This window comes from Alligator mississippiensis, chromosome 1 (genome assembly GCF_030867095.1).
Source record: "Alligator mississippiensis isolate rAllMis1 chromosome 1, rAllMis1, whole genome shotgun sequence".
NCBI classification, from domain to species: domain Eukaryota; kingdom Metazoa; phylum Chordata; order Crocodylia; family Alligatoridae; genus Alligator; species Alligator mississippiensis.
Genome location: NC_081824.1, coordinates 131,873,657 through 131,888,578, shown reverse-complemented (window position 1 = coordinate 131,888,578; position 14,922 = coordinate 131,873,657). Strand labels below are relative to the sequence as shown.

Here is a 14,922-nt window from a genome sequence, read left to right as displayed (position 1 = left end):
AAATCCCAGGACGTCATTCTCCCCCTGTACTCGGCCTTAGTGAGGCCGCAGCTGGAGTACTACGTCCAGTTTTGGGCTCCACAATTCAAAAAGGATGTGGAGAAGCTTGAGAGAGTCCAGAGAAGAGCCACGCGCATGATCAGGGGTCAGGGAAGCAGACCCTACGATGACAGGCTGAGAGCCCTGGGGCTCTTTAGCCTGGAAAAGCGCAGGCTCAGGGGTGATCTGATGGCCACCTACAAGTTTATCAGGGGTGATCACCAGTATCTAGGGGAACGTTTGTTCACCAGAGCTCCCCAAGGGATGACGAGGACGAATGGTCACAAACTACTACAAGATCGTTTCAGGCTGGACATAAGGAAGAATTTCTTTACTGTCTGAGCCCCCAAGGTCTGGAACAGCCTGCCGCCGGAGGTTGTTCAAGCGCCTTCATTGAACACCTTCAAGATGAAACTGGATGCTTATCTTGCTGGGATCCTATGACCCCAGCTGACGTCCTGCCCTTTGGGCGGGGGGCTGGACTCGATGATCTTCCGAGGTCCCTTCCAGCCCTAATGTCTATGTCTATGCTCCCTCTCTCCTCTCCTCCTCACTCCCTACTAAGCAGGGATCCCCCCCCCCCTCCCCTGTGCCTTGCACAGACACCTCTCAGCATTAGCTATCATACCACATGCTGGCTATGGTCTGTGTTGTGGTAGACGGGACAAAGGCAGACAGGACTGTGTCCCTTTTGCAGCTAATCAACAGGTAGCTGGTAATGTTCCTCCTTGGAATGTTCCCTTCCTTGGAAAAAGTTGTTTAAGAAGAGCTTGAACTAATGCAAGGGGCATTGTTTTCTGATGGGGTGCTAAATCTTGATAACAAAACTTATAAATGCTCTGTTTTTAAGGGGGAGAGAACCACTCCCTAATCAGAGCATCCTTCAGGGCCTGGCCATGCCTGCCTCAGCTCAGTATTGTTGAAGGGAAAGGAGGGATGCTCTAGCACCCCCAGCTTCTAGCCTGAGCCACTGCAGGCATGTGCCTGCATTTCTGGGATGTCTGTACAGTTACAAATTGGTTTAGACTAGCCAGGTTAAACTAACCTAAAGAGTGAATCAGTTCAGGCTGAGGCTTTTTAAATATCTGTCCCTAGCCATGATCAAGAAAACAAAGGTGCCTTTTACAAGGACTGGAATACCTGACACTGCAATTGCCATTATATTGTGGCCCATCGTCAAGCTATATTCAAGCAATTCATTGTCATGCTGGGCACATCTACACATGGTATTAGCATGCAGCAATAAGCCCTGGGGCATATCATGCTGGAGTATATTGCTCCCGGGCACGCCATTTGAACATGCACTCAGGACTGCAGCACACTGAGCTAGGTCAGAGCAGCTCCAGCCTACAGGAGGCCCAGGGATTCTGTCTGTCAGCCCAGAGCTGCTCTGACATGGTTGAACATGCTGCAGAGAGTCTAGCAGGAGTATAGGTGTGCTCCAGTGCAGAGTTAGCTGGCAGGCAGCCCCCACTCTGAAGTACCCTTGTGTCTCAGCCAGCCACATTAGCATCTACATGGCTGCTGTGGAGTTTATTAGTTTTCTGTGGCCTACTAGGGCTTCACATGTAGACATGAGACACTTACTGTGGAGCTAATTAGTCTACTCCACTGTAAACATCTTGTGTAGATGCACCCACAGACAATTTGAGGAGAAGATACCTCTACCTGAGCAATACCAAGAACCAATGAGATGTTGTCCAACAAAATAAAGCCAACAGCAGAGTGGAAGAAACACCGACAGTGAGAACATAGAAAAGATGTGGGAGACTCAGTACTTGAGTACCAACCGAATGTGATTTCATAGATTTCATAGACAGTAGGACTGGAAGGGACCTCGGAAGATCATCAAGTCCAGCCCCCTGCCCAAAGGGCAGGAAGTCAGCCGGGTTCATAGGATCCCAGCAAGATGAGCATCCAGTTTGCTCTTGAAGGTGTTCAATGTGGGCGCTTGAACCACCTCCAGTGGCAGGCTGTTCCAGACCTTGGGGGCTCGGACAGTAAAGAAATTCTTCCTTATGTCCAGCCTGAAACGGTCTTGTAGTAGTTTATGACCATTCGACCTAGTCGTCATCCCTTGGGGCGCTCTGGTGAACAAACGTTCCCCCAGATACTGGTGGTCACCCCTGATAAATTTATAGGTGGCCATCAGATCATCCCTGAGCCTGCGCTTTTCCAGGCTGAAGAGCCCCAGGGCTCTCAGCCTGTCATTGTACGGTCTGCTTCCCTGACCTCTGATCATGTGCGTGGCTCTTCTCTGGACTCTCTCAAGCTTCTCCACATCCTTTTTGAATTGTGGAGCCCAAAACTGGACGCAGTACTCCAGCTGCGGCCTCACTAAGGTCGAGTACAAGGGGAGAATGACGTCCTGGGATTTGCTTGAGAAGCATCTATGGATGCAAGCCAGTGTTTTGGTCGCTTTACTAGCTGCAGCATCGCACTGCAGGCTCATGTTCATCTTGTGGTCAATGATGACCCCCAAGTCTCTTTCTTGCATAGTGTTAGCCAACATAGCACTGCCGAGCCTATAAGGATGCTGCAGGTTTTTCTTCCCAAGGTGGAGAACCTTGCATTTATCGGCGTTGAACACTGTCAGATTCTCATCCACCCACTTGCTGAGCCTGTCCAGGTCAGCCTGGATCACCCGCCTGTCTTCTGGTGTGGATGCTTTTCCCCAAAGTTTGGTGTCATCAGCGAACTTGGCCAGTCAACTTCTGACTCCAGTGTCCACATCATTAATGAAGATGTTGAACAGTATGGGTCCAAGGACAGAGCCTTGGGGGACCCCACTGGTCACAGGACACCACGATGAGTGACTTCCATCAATTACTACCCTCTGGGTCTGACCCCGGAGCCAGTTTTCCAGCCAGTGGATCGTGGAGGACCCAAGGCGACAACTGGCCAGTTTCTCTAAGAGGTGATTATGGGAAACCAGGTCAAAGGCTTTTTTGAAGTCAAGTTATATGACATCAATCTCTTCTCCCTTGTCCAGGTGATAGGTCACCTGGTCGTAGAAGGAAATGAGATTGGTCAAGCAAGACCTACCTGCAACAAACCCGTGCTGGCTATCCCTTAAGATGTTGGCATTGGCCAGTCCATTAAGGATGGCCTCTTTAATAAACTTTTCTAAGATCTTCCCTGGGATAGAAGTCAGGCTGATGGGCCTATAGTTAGCCGGATCCACTTTCCTCCCTTTCTTGAAGATAGGCACCACATTGGCCTTCTTCCAGTCTTCGGGCACTACACCAGAGCGCCAAGAGTTTTCAAAGATCTGCGCTAGAGGCTGGGCTATGATGCTCGCCAGCTCCTTGAGTACCCTGGGGTGAAGATTGTCAGGGCCGGCTGACTTGAAGGTATCCAGCTTCTCAAGATGTTCTTTCATGAAGTCAGCATCAATGGAGGGCAGGGGATCACCCTCACCCAGACTTCCCTGTCCCGTAGCGGGCATGGGAGTCCCATGGGACTGATGAAAGACCGACGCAAAGTACCCATTTAATAGGTTGGCTTTTTCCTGGGCGTCAGTTGTCAGTTGCCCCATCTGGTTCAGCAGGGGTCCAACGTTGCCCCTGCTTTTCCTCCGGCTCCCCACATATCTGAAAAAGGACTTTTTATTGTCCTTGATGCTCAAAGCTAGTTGGAGTTCAGTTGCAGCCTTGGCTTTCCTGGTCTGCTCCCTACAGGACCGGACCAGTGCAGAATAATCCTCCTTGGAGGTGACTCCCATCCTCCATCCTTTGTAGGCCTTTCTTTTTAGCCTCAGGAGGTATGCTAGGTCCCTGGAGAGCTGGGGGGGGGGGCTGCTGTGCCCTCTTGCTGCCTTTCCTCCGAGATGGAATAGACTTAGTTTGTGCATTGAGGATCGCTCCCTTGAGGAGCAACCACTCTTCTTGAACTCCCCTCTCCCCGTGGTCATGGTCCCTTAGGGCCTCACTGACAAGCCTCCTGAGCTTGTCAAAGTCGGCTTTCCTGAAGTCAAGGACTGCCGTGTTGCTGACTGATAGCCCTCAGTCTTTTTCTTCTCTAATCTCTCAAATCCTAGGTGTACCCATATGGTGGCCTTGACATTAGTAACCATTTGCCACAACAAATCAAACAAAACTAGAGAAAATCAGTTATTAAATGAAAAGGTGTAACAATTTGTGTGATACTCAGTGGAAGGTTACAAGAGGAAAGAGTTGTTTGGGAGGAGATACCAAGAAACAAGCATGTTAACCAAGACACATTACAGGAAACAGAGGAGAAAACAAGGATTTTCTATATTACTGGTCCCTCTGTACCACTCTCTACTACTATTTCAAGTCAGTCAAAAATGCTCATGTCATTCCCACCCCCCACCCCCCATCATCCTGACTGAATCATATGTTCATTAAATTGAAGCTTGTTACTTCCTGAAAAGGCCCTTTGTCTTGCATTGATCCAAATCTGTTCATCCTCCCGTTTCCTCTCTCAACAGATCAAATGCCCCAACACTTGAGATTCAAACCTTATTTATATCTCTGCTATAGCCACCTCAGAATTGGCTTAAGGGATTGAGTCCTCTTATTGATATTCCTTGAAGTATTCTTTTATTTCCATCTGTTCATTTTAGAACAGTGTACACAAGGATTTCTCTAAATGAAAGATATCTATTGATCAGATTAAAATCCTATAGTTATACACATTAATTGCTATTCTGCTTTTGGAAATTTGCCAATATGGCCCTCTATATTGTAAACATTGTACATCAATGTTTGAAAACAAACTTGTTATGATATCTAAACAGATCTTACTTTCTCTACAATACTTATGAAGTCTTTTGTTGAGCTATATATTTTAATTTTTCTTTTTAATTTTTGATGCAGGTAGCAAAACAATAAAATGCTTGGAACTCAAAATGAAATCTATTTTTACAATAGAAAAAATTTAAGAGCTCTGTGGGAGCCATAACAACAAAGCTTCTAGCTTTTTCATAGATTTCGTAGACCTTTCTAAGTTTCCTTTTTATACACTGAAGTAAAACACTACATGCAGTTACCTCAAACTCAAATAATTCATTACTGATTTGTAACTAGGCACTACAGGTTTCCTTTGCTATATGTGGTACATGCGTTCCTGGAAAATTGTGCATAAATCGAATTTGTATAAAGGGAACCCAGTTTGTAAAGTAACAAATAGGGATACATTCCCACAGTGGTGAGAGAGGGAGGGAGTAAGGCTGGAACTAGGGAAGGGACAGGGGGAGGGGTGTGGTGCAGCCCATCAGCCACTCCCTTGGGCTGCAGCAGGGAACAAAGCAGAGGGAACTGTCAGTGAGTGCAAAGTATTGGACAGGGCGGAGTGTGGGGGGGGGCGCGGCTCTTGCTGCTATGCACACCCTGGGAGGGCTGCGGGCTGGGGAGCTGCACTGTGACCCCAGATCTGCACAAAGGATGAAAGCAGGCTGCCACTGCAGGCTGGGGCCAGCAGCGGCACTGGGCTCTTCCCAGCACTCATGGTAGGCTGTGGCAATGGGAGGGGGGCTGCTACCACCCCAAATTCATTGTGCCCCATACCCCCCAGGCCTCTTCCTGCAGCTGTCCTGGGACAGCTACCTGTGGGAACAAGCAGAGCCCTGGGAGATTCGGGGTATGGTGCAGCACAACAGCTGCAGGCAGCTGGTGTCAGCCACTCCCAGGGCCGCTGCAGCAGGGGCTGGGGTGAGTGGGGACAAGCTGTGCCACGCCCCAGGGCTCCACTTCTCCCCACTCACCCCAGCCTCTCTGCAGCAGACCCAGGAGCAGCCGACACCACCTGCCTGCACCACAGCACGGTGCAGCCCAGGGGCTGGGGTGAGTGGGGACAAACAGAGCCCCAGGGGGTTCAGGGCATGGAGCAGTGCAGCGGCTGCAGGCAGCAGGCATCAGCCGCTCCCAGAGGAGCTACAGCAGGGGCTGGGGTGAGCGAAGCCCTGACCCCATGGCCCTTTTCCTTCCCCCCCACAGACTTACCTGTTTGGGGGAGGGGGGTGCATGCCTAGTCCGATCACATAAGAGTGAATTTACCTTGCATATAACAAATTTGGGGTATAAAAAGTGTCATTGCATAAGAGTGAATTCATATATACAGAACCTGCATAAATCAAGGGAAACCTGTAATGTCTTATTTAAAACTTTGAATCCATAACTTCTCTGAAAAGTAAAAATTAAATGGGGTTTTCTAAAGATACTATATTCCCCTTAAAATAATTTTTGTTTAAATCTCAATCAGCCTTTCTCACCATGAAGGCTGCCTAGCAGATTCATAAAAAAATCACTGTACACATGAGAGGGTCACTGTAGTGTCCAGTCAAATTAAAGAAACTAGTATTGGGCTAAATGGGCATTCATATCACAGTATTCCATTCAGTCCAATATAGTGAAATACTTCAAGACTTTCCAGTAAGCGTCCATATGATTTCTTCATATATCCTAGCAAAGTTTGTCTTCCTTCATTCACAGAGAAAGCCAGGTCTAAAAAGAAGCTAAATAGTCTGTAATGACAGATCTATGGCATATGGATAGTATTTGGAAAAGATTACCTCAGAGGATTTACTTGCTTAGCATGTGGCCAAAATATAATGATTGGTTTCTCCTTTCTATATATTTCCATTTATGTTTTAGAAAATATATTACTCACTAATGCACCAATGATCAGAAAGACTTAGTCCTATAATTGAGGGAAGCAAAAGGAAATTGTGTGAAGAAAGTATCACAATCACAAGACCTGTCAGGACTTGTCAGAGAGAGAGGATCCATTTACTTTATGGGCCAAAGGTTGATGAAGAGCAAGCTCTACAGAAATCATATGGCTATCAATAAAAACTAAGAGCAGGGATGCATGTACACAAAAATACTTTATGTTTATTGGGAGCATCAGGCACTGAAATGAAAGGCCTTTTAGATAGCTTCTCTGTGCCCTCATAGCTAAAAAAATAATTTGTTTTAAAAAAGCTTTATAAGAATCATGATGAGGTCCAAATGCCTTTCCAATAGCAGGGCCTAACATGACAAAGACTTGCTCCACAGTAAAAAAATCACCATCTACACATGCATCCCTATTAAGCCAGAGTAAATGAATTAACTCCATGTGGTGGAGCCCCTTTGGGGTGCTTCCCACGTGACAGGGGCTGCAGTAGGCTGGGACAAAGCCAGCAGGGAAGGCAGCCAAGTGAAGCCCTCCAAATGTCATTCTAAGGGGGAAGGTGTGTGGCGGAGCACCTTTGTGGGGGTTCTCGCCACTTGAGGGCTCACACAGTCTCTGAGGGGAGCCTGCTTTGGAGGAGCAGCAGGGGAAACCTCCCCTAGGTACCATTTTAAGGGGGAAGGTGTGTGGCAAGGCACTATTAATACCTGCCACTTTAAGACCTGAGCCAAGCAGCCCGCAGGTGCTTGATTGCGGCAGCCATTTTAGATCCCTGGCTGGCTATATAAACAGATCAGTCTGCTACTCTGGCAGCAGAGGCAGTAATGTTGTCTGGTTGCAAGGCTGCTTGCAACATCCTGGAGGTAAGGATAGGAGGGCCCTGGCCCAAAACTGCACCCTGCCAGGAGTAGGTGGCCTGGTAGGGTTCTTAGTGGTGCAGGAGCCTCCAGTAAATGCTTGGCCAGTTATCACCCTGGTGAAAGGCGGGTAGGGGTGCCTTAACCCTAGCCCTCACCTTCAGGTAGGTCTGGTAACATCAGAGGTAGGGGGGCCAGGCATGGCTGTGGCCACCTGAGCCCTGTGGGGTGCAAGACCCTGAGGAGGGACAGTGGGGCCCAGGCACAGCTATGGCCACCTGAGCCCACTGAGGAGGGAAGCCCCATTGCCCCAAGTGAGGGGGTGGTGTGGAGCCCCAAGTGAGGGGGTGGCCCCATGTGGAGGGAGCAGGCTAAGGTAGGTCTTTGGATGCCTGAGGCTGTAGTTTGGCCCAAAGGCCAAGTAAAGGGTGCTCTGTCCAAGAGATGGGGGCGAGTTTTGACCCCACTAAGTCCTCCATCACTGGGAGGCCAAGTGGGGGTCGAAAAGAAGAGTTATAATAGAGCATAATGACCTGCTGCTTGGGGGGGGGGAGTGAGAGTCCCTGTGAGACCCTAGAACACCAGTCCTGGTGTGGGTTACCCCTTAGCAGGGGCCACAAGGCAGACCCAGGAAAGAGAGTAGGGCTAGAGACTCAGAGGCCTGATGTAGAGTACCCTTGACTGGTCAGTGCTGGGGCCAGGACCACAATGGTCAAAAGGGCCAGGGGCCCACTGTGAGGGATGCCCAGAGCTGAGGGCCTGGGGTTCTGACTGGCCTTGGAGGTGAGGCCAGGGCCTGTATGGCCAAAGGTCCCAGGGGGACCATGCCTGAGAGGAGAAATAGTTTCAGGGAGCTAGGCAGCCCAGAATGAGGGTGGGGTAGGCTGCCTGAATGGAGGGATCTTAGAGGGGTCCTGATAGGAGGATTCTGGGGCCCAGTGTGGGGCCAGTGACACTAACATCTGTGGATGCCATCTGCGAGACTTGGGCTGTGGTGTAGGGAAGGATCGGAACTGTAGATAGTACCCCTTGGCATCAGGGCAAGAATGGGCAGCCTCCCGCCTTAATTAACATCGTCATTAATTAAGAACAAGGTGTAGCAGGCAAGTCAGGTGGGTGGCATGCCCAAAGGTAAGTGGGGAAACTAGCACTGTGGTAGTCGGGGAGCCTACTTTGCCACACTCTGCAATAGCATAGTACTGCTTAACAGAAGTACTGTCCTATGATGGAATTATTTACAGGCAGTCCTCGGATTTATGACATAATTGGTTCCTGAAAATCACATCTTAAGTCAAAATGTAACTCAGAACCAATTTTCTCATAAACAATGTTATAAATGGGGGATTGGTTCCTAAACCAAGGCCCAATATCCTATTTTCACCAAAAATGCCTCAGAATTTTGTACTCATTTAATTATAGATGAGTAATATAGCTACATTAATGTATTTATATTGTAAATGGCAATCATATGGATTTGGAAGGACTTCTTTGAGGTGACTTTGCTGGACTTTTTGAAGGGCTCTTGGCTGGAGTCTTCTCAGGAGTCTTGGCTGCAGTTTTTTCTGGAGTCTGGTCCGCTTTCTTAAAGAAAGCGTCCAAGGAAGTTTGGACGGATGTTCTCCAGGGAGATGAGCAATGCAGAGAACTTGTTCGCTGGTGTGGCGTTGTAAAGTTGAGGACTGCCTGTACTCTGCTGTAACACACATGTAGCCAGTGACCGGGGCTGGCTGAGGCATGAGGGTGCTTCAAGGTGGGGACTGCCAGCCAGCTAGCCTCACGCTGGAGCACCCTCATGCCCCAGCCAGGCCCTCTGAAGCATGCTGAGCTGGGTCAGAGGAACCCCAGGCTGGCCCTCAAGGCCCTCTGCCAGCCAGGGTTGCACTGCCCTGGCTCAATGTGCTGTAGTCCCAGGCACAAATGTAAATGCTGAACCCAGCAGCAATGAACTCTGGCACAAACTGTGCTGGAGTTTATTGCTACATGCTAGATGCACCCACTGACTGCATCCAGAAGTACAGGCATATGTAGTTTGTGGCACTACAAACCTCTTTGTGGTGCCACAAACTACATGCAGTAAATGCTAAAATGTGCCCCATGCTGCAAATTTGCAGCAAAGGGCCAAAATTTGCTATTGGGATTTCCTGGTAGCAAAAAAAAAAAAACCCACAGAAAAAAAAGGGGAGCAATGCATGTGCAACAAGCGTGCACTGGTACACATGGAGTCTGGACTTCTGTGCTGCCCAACCTGTGACCTGGCTGCTGCAGGCAACCAGGTGAGACCAGTGCTGGCCCCATCTGCCAGCTATCCCTGGCTGAAGAGCTGAGAGGAGGTAGGCAAAGGAGGTTTGCCCGTTGGGGTTAATTTGTCTTGCATTAAAGTGCACTCGCAAGGGCGTTCACTGTGGCAATTAGTGTTTCTGCAAGTACACATCCCTGTATGTCTGGATGTGGCCACTGTGCAAAACACACTTGGATCTTGGATCCCACTTGGGGAAGGAAGAACTACAACATCAGCTGCAGTAAGAGCCCCTAACAGTGATGAAACAAAGAAGTTTGTTAATACTTCAGTCTCCCAGCTTCAGAAGAATAATTTAATAGCTGGAGGGGTCCAGCACTGTGGCTAAAGTTCTGTACAAGGAAGGCAGATGATGATACAGGTTCAAGTCAACTCCTCTATGGGAAGCCCTTGAACCTGGGTCTACTACTTAACCCCAGTAAACGGAGTGGGTAAGGTTAAAACATTCAGGGGCATTTCCTCAGCACCTTCTTTTCCAGGACTTGTGCTTCAGTATGTGCATAAATAGCCAGGTAGCTGACCAGCGAGTATACAACTATTGACTATGCATGGTAGTTGTGGAAGTTTTACATATCCACTCTGAATGGGTAATGGCATCACATTATCCATTTCCCATCACATGGAAGCTGTAAGTACCAAATATACCAGTTACATGGCTGAAAACTGCCATTTAGACACGTAAAGAGCACTATAATTCCTCGCTAAGTGAAGCTATTATGACCTCAAGACTAACTCAGTGGATTGCTCTTCTCTGTGACTAAGCTGCATGAACTTGTAAATAGTTCTGTCAGTTGTAACACTTCAGCAGCATGAGGAATACGGGACACATCAAGAATTCTCATGGATTAAGTAAAGTGGTGACACTGTCATTGTTCTTTAAATGTATTTATGTATTGGGCGTATATGCTGCTCTTCCCCAGAAAAAGCTCAGTGTGGCTCACAGTAAAAGACAAAACAAAAAATTATGGAAAAATTAATAAAATATTAAAATAATAAGATAAAACAAAACAAACTCCACCTTCCCTCAAACCCCAACATTCAAAAGCAGTACAACCTCTCTTCTGGTCCCCTACTTCTGGCCTAGGACAACATCCATCCCTCCCCCCCCCCCCCCCCCCCGGCCAATCTAATCTCTCTTCCCAACCCACATTTAATACCTCCATAAAGGAAAACAATAATTCCCACCCCCACTCTTCCATCCCATTCCAACCCACTCCCACCCTATAGCCTCACACAGGGGGAACCCCCCCACCTTACTATCCTTTCTGAGCCCATAACTCCTTCTGTCTAAGGGAGCCTGTGTTGTCCCCAAAATCCACTCCTCCTCCTCCCCCTTCAAGAAAACATATTGTTCAATTTAAAACCAAAAAGTTAGAACAGGCAATGCAATAAAACACTCCTTTTCCTGCATCTCTGTCCCTGCCAAAGGTCACCATTGAACATTGCCCTTTACCAACCTTAGGCTGATCTGCAGTCCTTTTTAAAGCCCACAAGCTAGGAAAGCCTTTCCCTTTTCCAGATCAGCTGGCTGTTCAGTGTGTCTGCTCAGTGCTGCCTCCCCTCCACCTCCAGTCTGAGCTCCCCAAAGTGGGGAGGCAACAATGTTAGTTGGCAGGTGTTAGACATAGAGTGGCTACATGCTAATTAGGGGGCTGGGGCTTGAAATCTTCCCTTGGTACTGCTACCTCTGCTCCACTGTACACTAGGTACTGCTGGAGGAAACTGAGACAGTAGTACATCAGGTCTTCAGCACACAAACATTAAAATTCTGTTTTTCCTGTCCTGATTAACTTAGACTGGCAATACTAACATAGCCCTGTAAAACGCTGAATGCATTGCAAATGAAAAGCCAGATACAAGATGTTCCAGTTGGCTTTATTGCAAGAACAGTGCAAGCAGCTCTAAATGAACTAGCTGGTGTGATATGATTGCTTTGTACTACATTGGTATAATAGTAGATTTATGCTTTAACTAAAACATGATGTCAATACCGATAGTAGGTAAAAAGCAATAGAAATACTATGCAGCAGCATTCTCTTTGGTATTAAGCTTTAAAATCCCAGGCAAGGAAATCCCAGGTGAGCCATTAAAATGAATGATGGAGGCAGTTGCCTCCCAGAATTGACCCTGGGGTGAGATTTTGTGCTGTGCTCACAAAGACATAATCTCAGGTAAGAAGAAGTGGGCTTGGCTAGCTTTTTTGCCTTCCCAATCTTGGCCTGCTCCATGGGATGGAGAGGCACTTCCCCAATAGAATTTTGATAATCCTGAATGGAAGGAAGACATTTGAAGGAGGTTCAGGTAAAGGAGATACCAAAAGTGGCATAGTTGACAAAAGAGGGGTAAGGGACAATGCCAAAAGAAAAGCTCAAGTATGTAGTGGTGCAGTTGTGCAAGGCTTTTAAGGAAGGGGCGAGAAGTTTGATCTTACTACAATAAACGAAAGGAGCCAATAGAGCAATTGAGATAGTAGTCTGGTGCAGTGTCCAAAGGACAAAGTGAAGAGTACTGTGTTTTGGGGATTTCTGGGGTAAAGATTATAAAACAGAAGTTCATGCCCTTTGGGAGATGGAGAGACAAGAACAGGAAAAGATTTTGGACAGATTGTCTCTTCATTTGAGGTTTAAGTTCCAAAGGTGTGATCCATTACAGCTTTCTGACATAAAGTAGTCATATAATCAAATGTGTTTTACTGTGTGCACTCCTTTTTGAGCTCTCTTCTCAGGATGTTGCTCGTATCACAAGGGAGTTTCTGTAGTAATTACTCCTGAGTACACAGTGGAATTCATGGTAATTATTTCTCCTTGCTATAGTATTTGGATTTGAGAGTATCAAGAATCCTCATAGTCAACAATAAGCTTTACTTCAAGTGTCTTAGGTTTGTTAGTTTTACTCTTTCTACATTAATATGGGACTGACCATCTCCAAGCACTGCTTCCCTCCCGCTTTCCTTCCTAACTTTTATTTTCAAACTAGCCAAATACCTGTCAGGAATGACAGAGGGGTGGTGGGGGCGGGCAGGGATGGAGTGCTACCACTCATTACCCCGTGCCACTGTCATCTCTTGGGGGGGGAGGGGAGCTTGCCCTACTGTCCCCTCCGTCCCCCTCAGCCAGCACCCCGTGCCGCTGCTGCCTCTAGGGAGTGCGGGGGGGGGGGGGAGGCCAGCAGTGCTGGCCTCATCCCCCCATTCCATCAGCTCCATCGCCACTGCCTGCAGGAAGCGGGGAAAAGGGGGGAACGCAAAGCCAGCAGTGCTGGCTTAGCACCCTGCTCTGTCCCCTCCATCCTCACCATCATGGCAGTGCTCCACCATGCTGCTGACTCCACCTCCTGTCCAAAATGCTCTTGGAGCACTTGGATTGGTTGTTTCAGTCAACATTGTGATTGGCTGCTGAGACAACCAATCAGAGTGTGAATAAAGCATTACAGACAGACAGACAGACTAAGGCTTTCATTATATTAGAATGACTCTCTCCATTCTATACATGGCTCTGTGCATGTTCTTTCACAGCATCTGATGAAGTGAGCTCCACCTCACAAATACGTGTGCTATATAGTAGGCCTGTGCCAAGCAGGAAGTATTCGCTTTGGATTCAGCCAATTCGGAGGGACAGTGATTCGATTTGGAGATTCGAATCGCTGTCCCGATTCGATTCAACTGAATCAGATCCAAAGATTTGGTGCCGCTTTGGAGATTTGGCCATAGACTAAACAGGCAGCAGTCCTCACCACTCTGAACACAGCTGCCTCTAACTGGTAAGTCTGTTGGGGTTGGGGGAGGGAAGAATTGGGGCTGGGGCTGGGACAAGCTGCCCAGCGAGGGTGGGGGGCACAGGACTTGGGGTGGGGGAGTGTGGGACGTGGGCACAGCAGTGCTCGAAGCAAGGGCTATGCCCTGCTGCCACTTGCCGAGCCAGGGCAGGCGGGAGGCCAGGATGCGGACACAGCTCACTGCAGGCAGAAGGGGCAAGCAGCAGTAGGGCATAGCCCCCACTCCTAGCGGTGCCACAGCTGCACCCCTCACCCCTCCCCCCTGTGTCAGGTGGGCAAGTGGCAGCAGTTCCCGCCCCCACCGTGCTGGCTGGGCGCGGCAGCACTGGGAGCAGGGGCTACGCTCTGCTACCACTTGCCCACCTACTGCCTGGAGTAAGCCATGCCTGCATTGCGCCCTGCCTCGGCTGGGAACGCAGCAGCAGGGCACAGCTCCCATTCCCAGTGCTGCTGTGCCTGCATCAGCACTGGGAGTGGGGGCTCTGCCCTGATGCCACTTGCCCAGCTGGCATGGGGTGGTGCAGGGGGGGGCAAGCACTGCCACCACTTGCCCAGCCAGCACAGGGCGGGTGCAGAATGTGGGGGCAGCACCACTGGGACCTGGAGTTATACCCTGCTGCCATTTGCCCCGTTCCTCCCGGAGCGAGCCGCACCCGCATTCTGCTCCCCCCTGCCCTGGCTGGGGAAGTGGCAGCAGGACACGATCCCAGCTCCAAGCGCTGTTGCACCTGCATCCCACGCTCACCCGTTCCCCTCCCTAAGTCCTGGCTGGGCAGCTTTTAATTGGTCTCCGAATTCAATTTGGATTTCGAGCTTCGGTCACTGAATTGCTCTGAATCTCTTCTGAATCAAATTGGCTACCGAAGCTTCACACAGCCCTACTAGATACATTTCTAATTTAGTCTATAAGGTGCAAATCTACCCTGTTTTCTACTGACTGCACACACGGGATCTATATGATTCTCTTGCTTTGCAATGTTAAAGTTAAATTAAAAAAAAACAAAACCAGAAATTCACATCTTAACTGAGTAACTAATACTCAGATAAATAATCTATGCTGTTCCTGCACTCCATGTCTGTAGAACAGGAATAGTAGTGCCATATGTTACAGGTATATTATAAGCCTAAAAATAAAATCCCATTTGTGTTTGTGAGGCATTCAGATACTATCATGTTGAGGTCATAATATATACTAGAAAGTAGATCAGTCCTCATTTGAAATGTAGGTTGATTCTCACCTTCTGCTGTTGTAAATTAGAAGTCCTATCACTAAAGTTACAGCTAAGCTGAGCAGTCAAGTTACAAATGTCTTCATTA

At 48.5% G+C, this 14,922-nt stretch overlaps 1 protein-coding gene across 5 annotated transcripts in view; it reads left to right on the top strand.

The window, feature by feature from the left end:
* Positions 1-14,922, top strand: part of RGS17 (regulator of G protein signaling 17) — a 122,390-nt gene that overhangs the window by 52,792 nt on the left and 54,676 nt on the right. Inside the window, exon 1 of one of the 5 annotated variants that reach the window (XM_059714184.1) lies at positions 7,480-7,541. The exons of the other annotated variants lie outside the window; for them this stretch is intronic. The gene's annotated coding sequence lies outside the window, so the exon portion shown is untranslated. Of the gene's footprint in view, positions 1-7,479; positions 7,542-14,922 lie in introns of those variants that run through there. 5 annotated transcript variants of the gene reach the window in all.